The sequence below is a fragment of the Euleptes europaea genome, chromosome 2 (assembly GCF_029931775.1).
Source record: "Euleptes europaea isolate rEulEur1 chromosome 2, rEulEur1.hap1, whole genome shotgun sequence".
Lineage (NCBI taxonomy): Eukaryota > Metazoa > Chordata > Lepidosauria > Squamata > Sphaerodactylidae > Euleptes > Euleptes europaea.
In genome coordinates, this window is record NC_079313.1 from 90,767,698 (window position 1) to 90,789,981 (window position 22,284).

Here is a 22,284-nt window from a genome sequence, read left to right on the forward strand (position 1 = left end):
GCTCACAAAGGCACTGGAGGGAATAACACTAACAAGGAGAAGTTACTTGGGTATCGCATCAGTGAGGGCATGACAAATAGGAGCCAGGCACTCCCCCCCCCCCAATACACACACACACACACACACACACACATGCACATCCTTTCATTGCTGAGAAATTTGCTGCAGTGGTGAAGGAGGTTAGAGACAGAGGGGGTGTAGAATAGCCAAGAGGTGTGAACAATGAAGCCTAAGGAAATGTGATGTGAAAACGAGATGGGGTGGGAGACCAAAGGTGGGGGAAGCTATGGAGTGTGACTTCAGTTATCTGATTGATGATCCCGCTCTCCCTGCCCCTTCCTCCAGGCCGAGCGGGAAAGGGACCAGAATCATCTGTCTTCATTACATCATCCAAATAGGCTCTGTCAGTTTACACTGTAAAAGTAATCAATATCCCCTTGCGGCCTGCAAGCTGCCTGTCATGCTGTAGCAAGTAGCCCCCGCTGCTGGTATCGCCTGTGGGAATGGCGCTTCAGATCCTGCACACATTTTCACACTCATCTCCACTCCCACCCTCACCACTGGTTGTGCTCTCTGTCTCTCATACACACACACACACACACACACACACTTATTTATTTATTTTTGCTATGGCTCAACAAGGAACTGTTCGGGGTCAGTTGTCGTAAAGCTTACACATATCTGTTTCAGTACATTGGTGCAGAATCCTGAAGCTGCCTGTGAACCTCTTCCTGAGATTCATTCCCCCGCTCCCCCCCATCAGAGCTGGCAAAATGTCTAAAAAAAAACCCCAATGCCTTGTTTCTCTTAACATTCAGGGGATGTTGTTGATGAGACCTGTGCAGTAAGACTCCGTCATAAGACCTTTCATTTAGCAAAACTGTAATTCACCCGCACTTAAAAGCCTCCTTCCCTATCTGAGACTCTTAAATAATTATATATTTAGGATTGCTGAGATGTTCCGCTCTCTCATTTCATCCTGCACTAGGTTTGATCTCTGTGCTATCGTTGGTTGGGAATGACTCACATCTACTCTGGGTGAACTGATTTTTAAAAATATTATTATTATTATCAGATTTTTTTACACCAACCTGTCTTTATAACATGTGCCCCCCTTCTGTTCTGTACTTAACCAGATCTAATTGGTGTACACTTCTACGCATGTGAGGAAGTGAGATATAACTCATAAAAGCTCGTGTGGAAATAAATGTTGTTAGTCTTTAAGGTGCTACTGGATTCCTGAGTAATTGTCTACACATTAGGACGTCAAAGATTTTGTGCATACCACTCCATGGACAGCTTGTGTATCTAATCCTAAATGTTAGATTAAAAAAAACACCATAGCTTCTAGTTCTCGTGGTCTCTGACTAAAAATTGCAAATATGTGATCAATGAAACTTGCTTACTGTACAGCTGGACCGTGCCCTAAACTGAAGAAAATACCACTGTTGCAATATCATGTGTTGCCAAGATTTCCCCCAAATTCCCATTTAACCCATTACTGGAAGAGGAAGAGGAAGAAGAAGAAGAAGAGTTGGTTTTTATATGCCGACTTTCTCTGCCCCTTAAGGGAGACTCAAACCGGCTTACAATTATCTTCCCTTCCCCACAACAGATGCCCTGTGAGGTAGGTGGGACTAAGAGAGAATGACTTGCCAAAGGTCACCCAGCTGGCTTCATGGGAAGGAGTGGAGAAACAAATCCAGTTCACCAGATTAGCCCCCCGCCGCTCATGTGGAGGAGTGAGGAATCAAACCCGGTTCTCCAGAGTCCACCACTCCAAGCCACCGCTCTTAACCACTACACCATGTTGGCTCTCATCTGGTGAAGCTGGGGGTATGCTTTTATGTCTGATGGCATGAGGGGTGAGGAGTGGGATAGCATCTGCCTAGCCCCCACCCCCAAATCCTACTATTCCCTAGACATTAAAGAAGAAACTGGATTAATTCCACTTCAGATGGCTGGAAATTACAAAAAATAAAATAGGCATGCTAATGCATTGTATCTGCTTTGCATAAACAGCACATTTGATATTCATAGTATGAACATTATATTGCTCGGTTTTTGGAGTTTCACAAGCCTAAATACATTGGGACTTTTTCTCCCTTGTCTGAGGCTTTCAAAGTTCCAAGTGGAAATGGAATTTTTGAATAATGGAAGGCAGCTGAGCACTTAACGCAGTGATAGGCAACTTGTTCTGCACAGAGAACCATATCCAAGATCTGTCATGAGCTGGAGGACTGCAGATAAGGTGCATAATTTAGGGTCATGTAATTTTAATTTTATATCATTATCATTTGCATAATTAACACCATTTGCATATCATCTTACTGAATATGGTATATGCCAAAGCCACAGTTGGCAGTCACATTGCTGTTCAACGGGATTTGTATTCTGAAATCATTACTCTCAAAGGTGAAAACTCTTCTGAGTCAGCCTCCTGAGCACCAAGGCTCCCCTGACCCCTGAAACAGTCCACAACCCTGGGAGAAGAAGGAAATTATGCACCAGAAGCATTTGGAAAGAAACACGAGGGACAACGCCAGCTGTCCAGGTCTGCAACAAAGGAGCCCTGATAAAGGCATATTGTTAGAGTTGTTTCACACATTACAAAACAACAAACTCTGGTTTGCAACCCTGGAACTCATTATAAATAGCAGCATTGCCAACACCTTGCCCAAAACTGCCCTGCTCCTTTAACAGAGGCTTAATGAGATGTCATTGACTAAGTGATGGTATATACCTCTGTGCCATGAAAAGCTGAGATGCAACCGATCATATGTACCTCTCAAGGCATGTGGTTACAGTTATCTGTATGTTGCAGTAACCCTTTACATTTAGTACATTTTTTAAATCCTGGGTTTATATCTTTAAATGTATGAAGAGGCTCTGTTAAGAGGCTTCAGGATGGAGGTTCTGCAGCCACCCTGAACAAACACAGCTAACATCCACTAACCACATGCAGGCTGTGCCAACCACCATGTGTTCCACAGACTGTAACTGTAGGAATGGAATGTGCGGCCCAGCCCTCTTTGGGCATTTGCAGAAAAGCAATGGTGGTACCCTGTGCTAGTTTATACTGCTTTGGTCTGAACCTTTTCCCCACTTCTGACTTTGTGCTTCAATTATTGGAGGGAGGTATTGTTTGGATGCAGCATTAGCGGCATCTATTGGGGAGGCATGTCCAATCTTTTAAGGCTGCTGACACTTACCCTAATTGTATTGCCAATAAGGTTTTGTTGAAGAGGGCTGAAATCTTTAGAAAGTCTGGCTTTCCTGTCAATGAGTAAATGGCTAACTGACTTTTCTTTGTGTGGCTATGGCCACAAATGCTGTTCTGAATGCTCTGGCTTTTGTGTGTAGTGCAAATTTGAACTCCCCTAAACAGCCCCTAGGTAGGTGTGTGTGTGTGTCAGTTCAGAGTGTTAAGTCTGTTGTGGGGGGAAGTGATTAACTCCCTTGGCTAAAACCTGCACTTTTTTTTCCCTTGACAGCAGTGGCGTAGCGTGGGGGGTGCAGGGGGGGCCGGCCGCACCGGGCGCAACATCTGGGGGGGCGCACTCGCAGCTCTCTGCCCCTGCCTGGCTCACTCACTCACTCTCTCTCACTGCAGTGAAGACGTCTTCCAACCATTCATAAGCCGCGGTATCCAAAAAACCCTTTCAAAGCGGTGTTTTTTGTATAACATTTTCAAACTCTCAGCAGGCCTCCAGGGGGCGGGAAAGCCGCGGCCCCGCTCCCCAACTCACGGCAGGGCCGCCTCAGGCATTAATCTCCCTCCCCCTCGCCGCTGAGGCAGGGCCGCACGGCGGAGCCCACAGCGTCGGCCTCACCCGGCCCAGCCCACCTTGGGGGTGGGACTCAGCAGCTCCTCCCTGCCGGGCCAGCGGAAGGGGGGGGGGAGTTTCAGAGGAGGCTGGAGGGCGGCGGCCGTCTTGTTTGTGGCGAGCAGAGGCGGCGGGGAAGGAGGGGTGGGGGGCGAAGGCGAGACAAAGCTGAAGGGCGCGGGGCGGCGCTGGGCCCTGAGAGAGGCGCCGGTCCCGCGAGGGCCGTCCCACCGGCCCGGGAGCGCCGCCTGCAACAGGTTCCTGGGCACGCGAGGCCGCCGCACTCCTCCAGGCCTCGGCCGTTGGTCTCCGCCTCGGTCCCGGGTGGTGGGAGCCGGCGCCACCCGCCTCAATGCGGTTCGGGGCGAAGATGATGCCGGTAAGTGGCCTCTGGGTTGCCATAAGTCGGCTGCGACTTGACGGCACTTTACACACACACACACACATTGTTAGAGAAACCACTTGTGGATTAGAATTTGATGCTTAGTGAGAATTGCCTCCTGGACTTTTCTTTTTCAAACTCATCTTCCACTTATTACTAATTGGTGAATTTGAATTGTATACAGTTAATTTAGTTTTGCAGCATGGGCCAATTTACTATACATCTTTGCCTCCTGTGGCCAGGATGTGCACAGAGGTGTATAGCAAGCATCATATCAGTAAACAGTAAATATATGTTTTGGGCATATGAAAATGAATGGGGGGGGGGTACATGAAGTCCCAAAAGGAAGCCAGTGGCTGCTTTCCACCTAAACAACACAGGAGGAGTATGGCCCAAAGACAAGCAGGCATAAGGTTTGTATTGCATCTTCCAAACACCTCTTAAACACAAATTATTAAGTACAGAGGTATTTGCAAGTCCCACAGCTGCTTGGTATACCGAAGGCCCCAGGTTCAGTCATTTTACTTTAATTACATCAGCACAAACAATACATGTGCTTAGGGGGTAAGGGTTTCTTTAACTAATCTAGTGGAAGAGACTCGAGTGCTAAAATCCACGGGTTAGGGGGCGCAAATTACTTGCCTTGCCCCGGGTGCTGACAACCCACGCTACGCCACTGCTTGACAGCCTCCTTACAAAGAAGCACCTACTGAGTGGAATGAAAAGGTTGGAAATATTTGATCTTTCAGGAAATGTGGCTGTGCGGGGGGGTGGGGGGTTGCATCTTCAGCTACTTGCCCAGTACATTTGTTTTCCCCATTCATTCTGCATGGCTCTTCCATCACGATTATGCTTCTGTTGCAGCAGTCTTGCATTTCCCAAGCAGAATATTCTCTCCCCAGGACAATGCAATCTCCCCATCCCCACCCAAGAATGTGTTTAATGTTGTAATGACTATGGATCAAACAACGCAAGATGTTCAAGTTCTGTCACTGGATGTCCTGAAGTACTTTTTGACATAAAAAGCAGTCATGGTGGAGGACCAGATATGGATCAGGACCATGGCAGTGATGAACAGGGGGTTACCTCCAACGCAGTTTTCTAATGGTTCCATGGGGCCATTTCAGCTCGGGAAAATGGCACAACCTTCAAAACAATGGGGAAGGCTTAAGCCCCTTTCCCAACATGCCACAGTCTCAATCTAAATTGGGCCAGTACATGCTAGAAAATGGAACTTGTAAGTAGGGCGTCAACTCTGGGTTGGGAAATTCCTGGAAAATTGGGAGGGTTGGGGAGGGGAGGGACCTTACGGTACAATGCCACCTTCCAAGTCAGCCAGGGGAACTGATTTCTATCATCTGGAGATCAGTTGTAATTCTGGGAAATTTCCTGGGTCCACCTGGAAGCTGCCTCCCTACTTATAAGACATACCTAATTGAAAGTCCTTGAGGTGGACCCAGAAAGGACATGAGGAGAAGGCAACATATAGTTAGACCCAAAGACCCACACTGCATCTGTCTTTTGTTGGGTAAAGGATTTTTGATTAGGAAAAAAGCACCACCTTCAGCTACTCTGGCTCATCATTCCCCAACATGCCCAGAGGCCCTTCAGCCACACGGCACTCACCAGGGGTGATGAGTGGTAGCAAGAGGCAGGCAGCATGGCCACCTGAAGAAGAAGCCATAGTGCTTTGGACAGACAGGCAATGTTGTCCTAAGTGCTGCAGCAGCTCCTGCTTTGGCCACACTGGGATGGCCAAGGAGGGATGCAGTGGCCCAGAAGTCAGGGTAGAGCGAGGCTGAGGCAGCATTGGTGAGCTCTGAAAAGCACCTCTTGAAGGAGAAGGAACAGGGCTGGGGAGGCTCTGGGGGGCCAGCGGGTTCAGGGAGGGGCACCCCTCCACAGCAGTGGACCACCAGGAATTTTCCCATTAACTTTAATGGCCAGCCACCCCTGACGGTAGGGACTAAACCATACAGTCTGGGTGAGGGGGTGGCCGTATCTAGAACAGGCCTGTTGTTTCAGACTACTATTCCTTATAGGAGGTACTGCATTTATTTACACTGCCCTATCCTTACATATGCATGACCCCCCACTCTACAGTCCTTTGCTTAATTAAACTTAGAAACCTTGAAAAGGCTAAATGGAGGGGGTCAAAGTATACATATTCAGCTGGAATAACCAGCCAAACCTTGGACAGCAGGCTCTTCCCCAATCACTATAATGCTGGGCGCAATGCCTTTCAGAATCTGGTCTCTAAAAAGCCAGACCTCAAGGTTCTAGATGAGACTCAGAAACCATTTAAAATAGTTTACTAGGGCGATCAGTTTGACCTGGAGGCAACTCAAGCAAATATGCTTGATATTTATGTGACTGGATAGAAGTGCTACGACCTTGATAAGCATCGCAGATGAAAGCCTCTGACTGCAAACCCATCCCTTCTGGCCTTCAAACCTCCATCTCCTGAGCTGATGTAAATCACCATCCTTTTGTTGATTCAAAAGGACTGACAGTAATTTGCCCCAGCTGGAGACCTATCTGCCTGGTACACTGAGGATATTTAGAGGATGAGATCATCCCTTCCCATCCACATGACCGTCTCCCTCATGCAGGCAAAAGACTCGCCCTCAGGCAAAACACAAATCATGCCTCTCACTCCAGGTCCTGTTTCTAAAAATAAACCAGCTATCACCATAAGTGGCAGCAGCTTCTTTAAGGCACTCAGCGATGAAGGAAGACTAGAAGATGCTTATGCTTGCCCAAAGCTACTTCGTTGTTTCTAATTAAACAGCAAGAGCAGGAACATTCTTTATCTTTCACTATTTGTCGTGATAGGAAAGCAGCCTATTTAGGTTGTGCTCTGGCAAATGAAGATTCGAGCTCCTGCTCTGCTACAGGCTCACCATGTGTCCTTGGGAAACTCACTTATCATACTTTTACATTTAATCACTATGAATAGCTTTCTGCTGCTTGATCATGTGAAGTTGAGCAGTCCTACAGGTGCCTGATTGCCAGTTTGCCCTGGATATACTAAGTATGCATAATCCCAAGAACACTTTTATGACATGTAAAAGTTTAGGGCTACTTCTCACTTTACATTTTAAAGAAATGGAAGGACATTTCATGCTTACTTTTGACATGGTGCAGACTTCACACAATGGACTTATTACCTTGTTGTTGTTTTTCCCCAGAGAACCTGCTGTAAGGGCCTCCTGTGACAGACTGAAAGATGAAGTATTGAAAAATATGCTGGTCACTTTGCAGTTTAGCAGTCGGGAGCCTGCAAAGCCAATGAAAGGCGTCTCAATGATCTCTGTCTTCTTTAGGTCAGAAGGCCTGCTGGCCGTCATTCTCGGGCAGCCCATTCCTGAAGGGAGGGGGTAGATAGGCAGTGGCTGGGAGCGGCTCAGCAGCACTGCCTCCACAAAGGCTTCCTGGACAAAAAATAAAAGTTTAAAAGGCGTGGAGTTTCACAGGGCTACACCAGCTATTTTGCTGGGGCGTTCCCAGGCCGAAAGGGGTTTGAAAACTGCTTAAAGGCAGCTCCGCCCCAGGGAACGCTCTCCCCACCAATGGAAACTCGCTTCTGGGATTCTGCTGCTGGCGTGGCAGTGCCAGTGGCTGAGGCCCATGCTACTGCATTGCTCCCTGGTGCCAGCATAAGGGCTCCCGCCAGCATCCGTGCCACTTTGTCATGGTGCAAAGTGGCACGGATGCCGGCACGGGGTCACGCCGGCACCTATGGCGCTTCGGGGGGCCCCTTCAGGATTGCACGGTTAGTCATTCAATCATTACCTTAGTTACCTTTATATTCCTGCAGAATTGCTACTGGGTTGTGGATTCTGGTTGCACAACTTGAAAGGTACTTTGAAAGGTAGCCCTGCACCCACCATCTTCTCATTTTCATTCTTGTTTAGACATTAGCCAGAATTATTTTCTTTCTGTGGTTGAGTGTTGTGCACACATGCTTAGGAACACCAAACAGAGCAAGAGAATTAGGACTAGCAAACAGATGGTCCATGTGCTCGGGTGGGGAAGCAAGGAATGGTAGCTGCTTAAAAATTGTATTTTAAATGAATGAATGGAAGCAGATAAATAGAACAGCTCATATTCAGGAAAGAATGCATTTTTAGCAATGGGCATCCAACTAACAGCCACATACTGATATTAAAAGAGGAAAAGGATATGGAAGGAGACATTTTAAACATCTTTTAAACAGAAAGTGTGGATGTGCCCTTGGGACATGCAAATACATTAAACCCCCTTAAACTGCTCACTTTCACATGGATACGACTGCACTGTGGCTACATGAGTTATTACATGACAGTGGGATGGGGAGAACAGATGGTTATCTGAATTTGCTCTCGGTGGCTTGAATGCTCATGAGTATGTTGCATCTCTGCCACAACCTGACAGAGGTATCTGTGAGATCTCGTCCTTCCAGAATTACTAAAATGTAGTGGAAACAGAAGATGCAATTTCCCTAACACTTTCCCCCTGTTTCATGCCGTGTCCTTGCAAGTTTCCCAGGCAGGGGAGGAAGGGGGTACCCATGGCTCATTTGTACATAAGAGCATAAGAAAAACTCCTGTGGGTCAGATTAAAAGTATGACCCAGCACCTTGGTTTTGACTAGGGTTGTGCATATTGATTTACCCAAACCGAAAATAAACCTGAAATTAGCTATTTTGGCAATATTCAGGTTTTGGGTCGACCGAATACCAAAACCTGGGAATCTGCCCGAAGCCAAATAGGCGATTCCCGAAAACGTCAAACATATATTTGGCTTTTCCGGGTTTCGACTATTTGCCTTGGCTCAGATGGACAGCTCTGTGCTTTCTCCCACTTTTCTATCTTTGACTGGTATTGTAAAGGCCCCATATACCCTCCAACTAAAAAACACCTGCTTCTACAGCTACTTGTTGGGCTTTTGAAGAAGACTCCTCACCCGCGCAGATGAGCAATCTCCTTCACAACAGCTGGCTCCTTCACTTCGGCTGGCCAGAGGCGGATCTACTGTGAAACTAATGAAGCTTAAGCTTCAGGGCCCCTAATCCTGGAGGGGCCCCCAGAAGTAACTTTTTTTTATTGAGTTAATTTCTCAACAAAATCGATGGAGTTTTTTAGTGATAGAATCATAAGCCAATGGGTGGAAGTACTTAATATTGACTTTAGAATATGCTCTAATACCCATTTCATATGGCCTGAAAATGTCCCTTTAATTGGTCAAATTTCAAAATTTTCTCGGGGGTTTGCAGCACTCGAACCCCCAGCTGTAAGGGCTCACTGAGCTCACCAGAATCTATTCACAGCCTACATTTTGGAAGCAGGATCCTCAAATCCTTTCTTGGTGCACGGCTTAATAGTTCTGTGGTTTTATTTCATCACTGTATGGCCCATTTTCAAGGACTCCACCCCACCACCCTGTTCTTCACCATTTGGGCCTCGAGGTCCTTGCAAGGGCAGCAAGGCCCCTTGGACCTTGTTGGATGTTGCCCTATTGTTGCTGGTTGTGAAGGGGTCCCCATAACAGTTCCAGCTTCAGGCCCCCAAAAATGTAAGTCCGCCACTGCGGCTGGCTCTGATATCACCCCCCCTTCCAAAAACCTGCTCTCAAACTGAAGGTCCCCCCGAGTAGAGGCTTTGTTTCCCCGCACCGTTACCATCTATTGAAATCAGATTGTTGACTATAATAAAGACTGTTCACAGGATGTCATTTGCCACCAAAAGAAATGTTTTCCATGCCTTATTTTTCTTGCATTTAAGCCGTTTTCCTCAGTTGGAAAGCTAATTTGCATGGACATCATGCTACGCGCCCCAGATATGAAGGGAGCGCCCAGACTTTGAGATGCCAGCCTGCCAGTTGGCTCTTTCCACCAGTCCTTGGCAACGCTGAACTTCTGAACCTGAAAAACGATGGACAGCTCGGCTCGCAAATGCCTGGAGGATGATGGTGACCTTTTTGTGGGCCTCCTATCCCAACATTCACCAAACTTCAATGTCTGTCTAAGGAGAGTCCCTTGCGGCTACATTGCAAATTTGGTGACTCTACCTCCAAAAATGCTCCCACAGGAGCTTCGAAAAAATCCCCATAGACTATAATGGACCAAAATGTTTTTGGTAAACCTGGAAATAAAGCTGAAATACAAATTTACCAGTATGGGTATTCAGCTAATTCCAGGTTTACCAAAAAAAAAAAAATTGCGTCCAATAAACCCGAACCTGAAATTTACTTCTTCTTCTTTCTTTTTTTGCACGACCCTAGTTTTGACCATGGTCAGCCAGGTGGCTCTTTGAGGCATGCCACAGAAATGAAGGCCTCCAGCCTCACCACACTGTTGCCTCAGAGTATCCGTGCCTTTGAACAGAGAGGATTCACTGATTAGTTTTCATGGTTTATAGCTGTTGGTAGCCATTGGCCCAACCTCCATGACTTTGTCTATGCTCCTTTTAAAGCCATCTAAGCCAGCTGCCATCAGTACATCTAGCAGCAGTAAATTCCTTAAATGAAGTATGCATTGTTTGAAGAACTTTTTTATTTTTGTCTGTCCTGAATCTACTGTCCATCAACTTCATTTGGTGACCCTAAATTCTAATATTATGGAAGAAAATCCTCTCTATCAACTTTCTCCACTCCATGCATAATTCCATAAACCTTAGTTGTCATTTTCCTAAACTACAAAGTCCCAAACTCTTTAGCCTTTTCTCACAGCAAAGTTTTCATAGCTTTTGATCCTTTGATTTCCCTTTTATAGCTCTGCAATATCCCTTTTGAGAAATGATGAGGTAAGCAAAACAGTACACAGTGTTCCAAATATAGCCATACCCTAGATTTGTATTAAGGCATTAAAGTTCTGGCTGCTTAATTTTCAAACCCTTCCAAATAATCTCTAGTACAAAGTTTACCTTCTTCACCACTACTATATAGTGAGCCACCATTTTCATTGAGCTGCCCACCACAACCTCAAGATCTCTTACTTGGTTAATCACCAGTTCAGACCTCATTGGTAGATATTTTTTTTAAAAAGGATTTCTTGCCCTAGTTTGCATTAGAAGAGGAGTAGGTTTTTATACCTGGCTTTTCTCTACCTTAAGTAGTCTCAAAGTGGCTTACAATCACATTTGCTTCCTCTCCCCACAACAAGCACCTTGTGAGGTAGGTGTGGCTGAGAAAGTTCTAAGAGAACTGTAACTAGGCCAGGGTCACCCAGCAGGCTTCAAATTGGAGGAGTGAGGAATCAAATCCGGTTCTCCAGATTAGGGTCCACTGCTCATGTGGAAGAGTGGGGAATCAGACACAGTTCTCCAGATTAGAATCCATCACTCTTAACCACTACACCATGCTGCAAACAAATGCACATGAATACCATCGCATGGATGTTCAAGTCATATGGAAAGAAAATTGATCTGAAAATACCCCCCCAAATTTTTTTGAGTTACCCCTTAACAACTGTCACATATGAAGGCAGCAGCAACAAGTTAGGGTTCCCGCCTTACCGGGAGCCATCTTTGCTGCCCCGGGGGGAGGAAGGAGCGATCGCAGCAGAGGGGGAGGGAAATCGGGTCCGGCCGGCCAACATGTGCGTTTGCGCGCGCACGGAGGCTCGTGCCAGACCCGATTTGCCCGGATACAGCCTCCTCATTGGCTGGGGCAAGGAAGGGCTCCAGCCAATAAGGGCGGAAGGCGGGAGCTGGGTGGGGGCGTGGCTAGCCTCGCCCCTCAGTATATAACAGGGGGACGGGCCCGCCCACAGCTCACTCCGTTTTCTTTGTGAACCCACCCACCCTCCCTAAGGTTTATTGGCTTATAGTCACAGCTTGGGGCGGTTTAGCATGTGGATGTGTCATTTTGGGGGGGGGGGAAGCTCCATAGGAATTGGTCGCTTCCCTGGTTTTGGGAACCCTATCCCAAGGGTTTTGGGAGAGGCTTCAGGGACATGCCCTGGCGGCAGGGCAGGTGTCCGCCTCTTCCCAAGTGGTGGGGGATAACACCCAGTGGTGTTCGTCCTGGTGTCATCCTGGTACTGCCATCCCAGTTGCCCACAGCGGGAGCCCTGTGGGCAAAGGTTACTTCATGGCCGTGGTGGACACGGCCTGGGCACTTGACACATCACGCATGCTGCGCCACGAGGGTCGCAGCTGTTTGCCAATTCCAAGCTGTGGCCAATTTATTCCAAAATCAATCTAATTCCTACAATTAAATGTTTATAATGTTGTTGTTTAATAAAGTTGTGTGTTAATAAAATGTTAACTTTTAAAAAAATGTTTGAATTTATTGAATAGCGACGTTCCTTTTAATTAACCCTGGGTCAGCAATAGGTAATCCAGAACCCCCAGCTCCCACTTTGTATGCTTACATAGAATCCCTTTGCCTAAATTAGGAGCAAATCCTCTCTCTCTAGTGCTCAGGTTCCTGTGCCACCCCCTCCTCTCACAATGTACTAGAATCTCACCCAAAGACTTTTCCTTTCCCCCTTATAGACGATGTTTATTGAGGGGGTGATCCATATTGATTTGACATACTGGACATCTGTACCGGTTTCCTGTTACAAATACCCATTTGTCATGTATATCTGGCATTTTAAAGAGTAGATTTATTTAGGTGAATTCTCACATCCAATTTCCTCTGGCAATGGCTCTATTAGGCCATGTGTGACAGAGATAGAGGCTCCTGTCCTCCTGCTGCCACTGATGGAATTTGATTCCAGAGAGCCCCATTCACAGAGCTGCAAACACATTCTCTCCCATGATTAATGTAAGTAATTTCTGCTTGAAAGAAGGTTGAAATGAGCAGCCGAGGGGGAAGCGCATGGGAAGGGTTCCCCCCCTTCCTTTCCCCATCACTCTCTGCTGATTGCATTTCTCTATCCCTGGAATGGGTTCAGAGATAAACAAGAACTCTGGATTGGTTTCAAAGGTAGCAGAAGGTGTGGGAGGTGAGAAGCACCCAAGATGGAGATGTAGCAGAGATTCTGAAAAGGCAAAGTTGTACATCAGTTGTTGGTTTGAATGGGGTTTGCCACCCAATGACTGACTGCTGGTTATTTGCTCATCAGACTACTACGGCTTACGGTGCCTCATTTGAGTTTTGGACACCTCAGGAATAAGGATGGACTGAAAGCTGAATGCTCTTCTTAGGGTTGCCAGGTCCCTCTTCGCCACCAGCGGGAGGTTTTGGGGGCAGAGCCTGAGGAGGGCGGGGTTTGGGGAGGGGAGGGACTTCAATGCCATAGAGTCCAATTGCCAAAGCGGCCATTTTCTCCAGGTGAACTGATCTCTATCAGCTGGAGATCAGTTGTAATAGCAGGAGATCTCCAACTAGTATGTGGAGGTTGGCAACCCTAGCTCTTCTTCATTGCTAGATCATACATCTGCCCTGGGTTGTTGTTTTTTTACAGTATAGATCACCCACAGTAAGGTTTCCTTCACTCCCTCCTCATCCATGAGGTGTTCAATACATATCATGCTGTTGTCTTTGAATCAGGCCTTAAAAAGCTATCACACAAAATACAGTTCAGGCACTCATTTACTGATTGTGTAGATATGCCCTCAAGCTCAGTCACTCTCTGTTTCTCATGTCTACATCCATCTTTTTCCATTCACATTCTCCCTAAATGATGCACATATGGCTGTGACCACCTAATCCCACACTGGAGGGGAATGAGAGTCATTAATCAAACGTGGATCTGGTTCCCATTCCAAATGCCCTGACTTAGAATGCAGTCCTCAGCACACTTTCCTGAGAACAGCTGTACAATCCTGAATGGGAAGGCCGGAGCCGCATATTTTATTGCATAATTATTATTATGTGAGCCGCCCCGAGCCCAGCTTTTGCCGGGGAGGGCAGGCTGTAAGACAAATAAATAAATAAATAGGGGTCGGCATGACTCCTATGCTGGCGTCTGTGCCACTTGCACTATGCAAAATGGCACAGACACTGGCACAAGGCGACTTATGCCGGGCCCCCGTGACGCCTCAGGAACTGCTGCGTTCCCAGAAGTGAGTACCTGCACTGGGGGGCGTTCCCAGAGGTGGAGCTGCCTTAGGCAGCTTCCAACCCCCTTTCGACCTGAGAACACTCCTTCATGTTGTCGCAGAGCTAAGCCAGTAGTCCTGTGAAACTCCCATGCAACCCTATGGAGCAGTTTCATGGATTTTTTAATTTTCTGGCATTAAATTCATGTTTTGGGGGGGCAGGAAGCCGCTCAGGAAGCGGCGCAGCTATGCTCTCCCAAAGCATGACTTAAGTACCCCCCCCATTGGATTGGGCTGCCCGCCCCAGTGAAAATACTGTATTTACTTCCAAATAGACCTGGTTTAGATTGAGCTGGTAAAACACTGCAATCAACCAGCACAGCAAGAAACCAATACACAGGGACAGGAGCCAGTTTGGGAACTGGGCCCCAAGCAAAACTTGAGGGTAGAGCCTCAGAATCACGGGGGGGCAGGTAGAGAGCAGCCCCTGCCCCCCCTCCCATCTCACTGCTGCCCCCAGCACTGCCTGATAATCTGGCAGCTAACTGGCATGAATTTAGAAAGACCCATCCCATCATCCTACATCTGTATGGTGGAGGGAGGGGGGCACCCAGTTCAGTGCCTCAGCCAGCTGTACCTGACAGCCAGGCAGTGAGCAGGCATGAGTTGGGAGGGTAGAGCTGTAAGGTTGGCATTTCTGGGTTGGGAAGTACCAGGAGATTTTGGGGTTGGAGGGCAGGGTTTGGGGAGGGGAGAGACCTCAATGCCACAGAGTCCAATGGCCGAATGGGCATTTTCTCCGAGTGAACTGATCTCTATCAGCTGGAGATCAGTTGTAATAGCAGGAGACCTCCAGCCATCACCTGGAGGTTGGTAACCCTATTTGACATCCTTCCATAAGAACATTGTTTCTATTGGAGGGAGGGTGTTGAACGCTGGGAGAATTCTTGAAAGTTTGAAGTCTGTCTCTGTCAGATCGGTTGATTAAGATGTCCCTCTCAGTCTGTCAACCTCTCTCTCTCGGTGTTAAGAATGTATGTTCCAATCAGTTCAGACATTATTATATCTCCCTGTAAAGTGTAAGAAAAGTTACATTTTTTTCTGTACAACTTAACTACACGAATGTAACAAAGTTAGTAAAACTGAGTTTTTTTGAACCGTTCTCTGAGGAGCAGAGTTGTTTCATCACAAACCTGCTGATCTTAACCGATACAGCAACCTCAGACTCCACACAAAACTTCCCTGCTTATTCTGCATGGGATCCTGTGGAGTCAGAAAGATAATCAGACAGGTTTCATCATATATTCAAGCGAATATTGATTTTTAACCCCAGGCCCAGATCAGAGAAATAACTTTTCATCTGAGGAGGGTGGAGTTTGGGGAGGAGGGGGACTTCAATGGGGTAAATTGTCATAGGCCATTTATGCAGGGTCGATTTTGATGCTCGCTCAAAGCTGCTTTTTTAAATCTGCCCTTTAAAATGACTATTCACGGTCCCGATGCAAGAGGAGAAATCTCACCTACCCCCACTCGCCTGCTCCTTCGTTCCTTCGTTTGCATAGCCATTAGCAATGGCTGTTTGCATAGCTAAGCCGCGGCTGTGATTTTTCATGGTTCCTTCAGTAAATGCTTCAGTGCAGGGGCGGAGCAAATACAACAGGTTGCATTAAAGGGGCTCTTAAGAAATGTGAAGTGGGTATGCACCGGCTTCGCAGTGATGGCTGGAATGATGGTTCAGTGTGAAGAAATTTAAAAAAACATGCGGGGCACTTCACCTATACTTGCTTAGTTCCCTCCCTTCCCCAAACTTCACCACTCAAGGCACCCCTACCAGATCTCCAGGAATTTCCCAAGCCAGAGTTGGCAACCCTTCATGGACCCTGTGTACCAATTCAGTTTCATCTCAGATGGCCAGAGCTGTTAGAGTAGGAAACCAATACTTTCCCAAGCACTGTTTCCTTTTCCTTCTCCCATACTTAATAAGGCCTCATTCATAGGGTGTTGCCTCAGTCAAGCCCTTGCCACAAATTAGAGGGTAGACAGGAAGAAAGAGAACAATTATTCCTTTTTTCCCAACCCCCCACCCCAATAATGTTGCCATTGAAAGGTAGTTGTGTAATGCCAACATTTCAAACAAATGCATAGCCTCCTGACTGTCTAGAATCTCAGTTGCACACCACTTGATCATCACATGGCTGCCTTAGTCAACCTCACTAGCGGAAGTAAAAATCTCTTTGTTACCAGAATTTATGGGGGAAAGTATAATCTATCAGAGGATATTGCCCGTGTAAAAACAGTTCATATGCACCCGGTCTGGGTCAGCCTGGCTCTTCAAGGAACGGGCAATTGGCCCCCTGTGGCGTTGGGCTTAAGTTCACTAGTCAAATTAGGGGAAGGAAGCATAGTGGCCTTTAATAAAATCCACAAACCCCAATTCCACTTTCTAAAGGCAGTACAGCCACACACGTTTGACCCTATGTTCTCTCCAGCCCTTTGGCACATTCGCAGCCCTGTTCACAGAATCTCACACCCAGGGTTGCAGCCCAAGAGTAAAGGGGGGGGGGGGCGCGCATCATGCTTTAGCCATTCAGAATCTCAGGAAGTATGCTCTAGCTAAACTGTACTTTTAACAAATGTTAGCACAAGGCTGACAGCAGCCCTTTACTCCCTTGTCTAGACAGAGTCGGCGAGGAATCGCTGGCATTGCTAACTGTGAGGAATAATTAGAATCTGTCTGCTCACTCCTTGCCTTGATGCTACGCGGAGGGTAATGAGCTGTCCCTCCATTCACTGTCAGAACCTCTGCCCACCTCACATCACCCTCTCCCAAAGGAGTAGCAGTGGCTTTTCTTCAGCTTCTCTGTTTATTTTTAAAAGGGAAAAAAGAAGAAGAGACAGGCATGGTAGTCTGGCAAAATGTCAGCGAGTGATTCAAAGGGGAAGGCGAGGGGAAAGCAGAGAGAGGGAGCCAGCCCACACAGGAGACTTGCTTCTGATTTCCAAATGTCAGCATGTCCTTTAATTAAATGCTGATTAACCAGGGATGGTCTCCCTCATGCCAGAACCTGGCTGCTGCTGCTAAAAGCGTCAACTACCCTGAAAGCCAGGACATTTTGCATCCCCTTCCTGTCACACACCAGGAGAAAATTCTCATTTGCTTCAGGTGGGAGCCGGAGTGGGGGGAGAGAGAGATCCTCTCTGGCCAAATAACCTGCTGGTTAAAGGGCAAGCCTTGGATTCCGGGGAGCGTCTAGCCTGAAATCCTGGGGAGTTGTGAAGCCTCAGTGATGAGAGCAAAGAGTTTTCCTACCTCTCTGGACTTTTATACATGGCTGTATCACTCGCCATCACCCCTCTGACGACTGTGGGTCTTTGTGTTGATTGTGCATGCTGTCCCTGACCATCAGAGGTCACCTCACTCTCCCCCTGCCTTTCCGTGCCTTTTGCCCGCGTTTTCAAATTCGAGATAAAACAGGTCCCTGAAAACGCAGACAAAACGCGAGGAAAGGCAGGGGGAGAGCGAGTCGGAAACGGCATGCACAATCAACACAAAGACCCGCAGTCGTCGGAGGGGTGACGGCGAGTGAAACAGCCATGCATAAAAGACCAAAGTCACTTTAATATCTACTTGCTAGCTTGTTCTTGAAATGCTAGAGGAAGGTACTGCAGACCTTGGAGTACTAATATGCAGGGCTGGTCAGATGAGCTAACCTGTCTTGGTTGGCAGATTTGTGGGCACCATTAGAGAAAAGCAAGATGTCCATTTTTTAATTTCCTGTTGTATTTTTATCACCATCAGAGGGGGAGGATTTTCTGCCTCTCTGCCAACGAAATGGGGCTCTAGCAATCCACCCACATCATGAGCAGGCCATCCATGTGCCACTGCAGCCTCTGAAGCTGCTTCTATGCCCCTTCTCCAGAAGTGCAGGCAGCGTCTCTCTGTGTGTGTCCTATGCAGAGTTAGTGTGCTTCACTGAGCGCCGCTGCCCTTGGTTCAGTTCCAGCAATGGCAGGTGGCAGAGGAGTTCAGTAGGGTTCCTGCGGACCTTGCCACAGCCGGTTCAGCAAGCGAGCAAGCTGTGCTTGCCTACAGCGACTGCCCATGCTGGGCCTCACACTTCCCCACCTCACTGCTGTTGGCCACGAGGAGCTGCTGAACAGTGAGCTGCAGCAGCGGGGACTTGATGAGCAGGCGGCGGAGGCAACCCGTACCATTCTGCATGCGATGAGAGGTCTAACAAATAGGGTCAGGCTCCTCATGGGCAGAAGCACTCCCTGTTGAAGGGTCAGCTCTTTGCTTGTGATCGGCAGGCAGGGAGCGAGGCAAGCTGGCAGCGGCAGGTGTTCGAGCATCGCCCAGAGTTTGTCTGAGCATCCCTAAAGTTGGGTCACCCCCATATGGGGCTGGGTGGCTTTGGAGCCAGTGTGGCCAGGCTCCAGCAATTTACCTCCTGCACCACCTAGACAGCACGCCTGTTGAAGGAACTGTGTGGGTTGAACTGTGCTCCCCAGTGGCACCACCTAGATAGTATGACAAAGTTTACCATCTGACTCCGCAGCCAGATTTGTATCATCTGACTCCGCAGCCAGAAGCCAATGCCATTCTGCCAGGCCCTCTAAAGGTCTAGCCCAGTGCCCGCTCTGCAGCCTGAGCAAGCTGCCTCCTACTGAGAAAGCCCAGCCAGATTGCCTGCCTACCTATTATACTCCTGCACTATTTCCCCTAGTGGAAACAGATTCTGGGAGTCTGTTTGCCCCTTCCTTGTGCTTTCCATTTCCTAGGATCATGTGGAGCCTGAAGAAAGAACAAACAGCCCCCTCTGGCCATTTCTGTTAGGGAAAATGGCACGGGAGGGAAGGTGGAAGCCCCCCTTCCCCTTATCACACTCAGAGCTGTGCTGAGCAATCCAGCAGTTTTTAAAGGTGAGTCCCCGAGAGTGTGACTGCGAGATGGGCTGGGAGACCCCTGGCACAGCTCATGTAACCTGTATTATTCAGATGAGCACTCAGAGGTCTCTTCACAGACCCATTTCTCAGTTACCTCTCTTTTTCACTATGCATCTCCTCCTTGCACTCATCTCCTTGCACTACCACAAATCTTTCTGCTTGCTGTTTCTACTTACCCTATTTTGCTCTGTTCTGCAAACCTACCAATCTTTCAGCCTCCTCCCCCATGTCTCAACTGTTATGCTTAGGGTTGCCAACCTCCAGGTACCAGCTGGAGATCTCCTGCTATTACAACTGATCTCCAGCCAATTGAGATAAGTTCACCTGGAAAAAATGGCTGCTTTGGCAATTGGACTCTATGGCATTGAAGTCTCTCCCCTCCCAAACCCTGCCCTCCTCAGGCTCTGCCCCCCAAATCTCCCACCAGTAGTGAAGAGGGACCTGGCAACCCTAGTTATGCTTTCTTTCCCCACATGTCGAGCTCTCACCTAATTCACCTCTCTTTACCTCACATGTCCCTCTGCACTTTCATCTCTCTCTCTTCTTTTTTAAGTCTCCTTTTTGTTCTGCTTCTGTCCCCTCTGCTGCCTTCCCTTAACTCTTCCTCACCAAGTCATACAGCAACAAGAAACACAAGACTCTTACTCTGCCAGCAATTCATGCAGTGAGGGGGTTTCTGATACAGGTGGGTGGTGCAGCTTGGCTGGGTGAATCAGGCATCAGGCAGGAAAACCCAGCCTAGGGAGAGGAGGAACCTTTCAGTTATTCTTACTTACATTTGCAATGGGCTTTGGCAGGTCTCAAATATTCCCACAAACAATGACTGAAGAGGCTGTGGTCAGCTCAGAGGCCTTCTGCTTGCTCCAGCAGAATATAAACTGCAACAAAGGTGGCTCTGCTTCATTTTATCGACAAACAGAATCCCTGCATTTTTCACAAATACAAGCAATGCCAAGTAGGTGTAAACAGGGATAAGATATGTCTAAATTTCTGTGGAATGTTCTGCTTTTCCAGCAAATAGTTTTGGATATCAGCAAAAACTCCACAGAGTTTCGCAGATTTCCTTCCTTGTAGGAACCATCAGCATACAGAAGATGTTAACTGGAATGACCATAGGAATAAGCATGCAGATGCTAGCTAGCTGCTCCATTGCTTTGAGTGTAGATGCTGTCTCTACTCCATTACTTTCCATAGCATGGGTAGTTGGATGTTCATTTCAATGTAGGTTCCATAAAGACTTGAACTCTCTACTAGCATGGACAAGAGTCTTTAAACCCAGCCACCATCTTCCCCCTTCCATCTAGGAGGATATGTGGCTGCCAATATCGCACATCCCGGAAAACAAAACAAAAGGAATTGGATATAAGGAGAGCTCCCACTAACTGTCCACACCAGCAGAACTATAATATTTGACATGAAACCTTTCTGAACTCTGGTATGAAAATCACTGTGTCACACATCACTTCTATCCTGCAACGAGTGAAGAAGAAAGGCACTGACTCAAGAACCAAGGATCTAGCTCTATATAAAATAGAATGCTGCTGGTTGGTTGGTTGGTTGGTTCTTTCAGACTTGGGAGCCACTGCTCTGCTAACAAGTCATGTGACCATCACGGAGCACTATTAAAGCATCGCTTCCATGAGAGTTTGTTTTCTTCTGACACTGAACCAGGATATGGAAACAAAACAAGCAGCAATTTTCTGCTGCAATTGCTTCACGCTGCTAGATTGCTGAAAATTGGTTATTCGCACAGCTGCCTGTTGCAATTCAAAAGGATAGCATATGCCCCCCCTTCCTACCCTAGAACTTCTTCCTATCTTTAAATGAGGGGTGGGGGTTCTGCTGTGCCCCACAGATTAGCAATTAGAAGACACATCATTCTAGACAAAGCTCTCATCAGGATACACACCGCTAAAACCTTCCTCTCTTTGTGGGATCTGAAAGAGCTGCTTAAAAAAAGCACAGGCCTTTGGAGTGAATTCCAAGGCAATGCTACCTTATAATGGCAACTTTTGTGTCCCCCTGCCTCTGAAGAGATGGAGCTGATCAAAAACAACAGCTACATGGCTAAAAACTTGGTGAAAACGTTTTCTTGGAAGGTCTTCATGCACTTTTGTTAAAGAACACCTGCACCCCAAGACACTGCACACATCCTTCAGTATAGCACTGTTGACCATGCTAGCAACCTTTCCCCAGAAGTAGCAGCCCCACAGGTCCCCCACCCACTCTGCCCCGAAAGGATTTCTGGCGTCTGCTCAGCCTCCGCACCTAGCTCCACCCAACATAAGCGGAACATTTCAGAATGCAGATTTCAGCTAGGTGTTAAGCACCATGGAGTGGGGAACAGGATGGACCATTTCAGAGGAAGGCTGATTTGCAGATTCCCCCCCCCCACTAAACTATGAAAACAAGAGCTGAGCTTGCATCCCAAAGGCAATTGCTTTCCAATTCCAGCCTGCGGAAGGAGCCACGTACCTCTCAGCTGGTCTCCCTGCCAGAGTCAGGGCCCATGTCATCTAACTGTCAGCAGGGTCTTCCTTTCCACTCCCAGTGAGCTTCATCATGTTTTCTTTGAGCAAGGAGGTAGCTAAAAGCTGTAACTTAAGGATCTGAATGCTGAAAGATGGACTGGCTGGGAAGCCATTGGCTCAGCTCTCCAGCTGCAGCGCTAGTGCATTAGGTTGCACATGTCATCCCTCGCCTCGGTTCCCCTTATTCCTGTGTCACTGTCCTCCTGTCTTCGATGCAAGGAGGAGAATTTAAAAGGTTGACATTAGAGTTTGGACAAAAATATCGCATGAAAAAGACAGCGTGTCTCAAAGCTGCCCCCTAGTGGCTTGGCAAGGAAACCCTAGGTTCTCAGTAGTGCATAGATAGGTCTTATCGCAGCATGTGGCATCAGAGTTTAATTTCCTGGGCTTGATGCTTCCCATGCCAAACAGAAGCTTTCATGCTACTCTTTATTAGGCAAGGCATTAACTCCCTGCTAAATTAGCATTTGCCAAATGTCTCTGTTTATTTTGCAACTTTCTGCACTTCCTATGGCCTTTTTTGCATGGCTGTTTCTCTCACCATCACCCCCCCCCCCGACAACTTTGGGTATTTGTGTTGATTATGCATGCTGTTTACGACCATCAGAGGTCACCTTGCTCTC

General features: G+C 47.5%; 1 protein-coding gene across 1 annotated transcript in view; it reads right to left on the reverse strand.

Annotated features, from left to right (window-relative positions):
- Positions 1-21,847, reverse strand: part of BLACAT1 (BLACAT1 overlapping LEMD1 locus) — a 94,133-nt gene extending 72,286 nt beyond the window's left edge. The window contains exon 1 of the mRNA XM_056845361.1: positions 21,606-21,847. The gene's annotated coding sequence lies outside the window, so the exon portion shown is untranslated. The remainder of the gene's footprint in view (positions 1-21,605) is intronic.
- Positions 21,848-22,284: the final 437 nt, after the last annotated feature.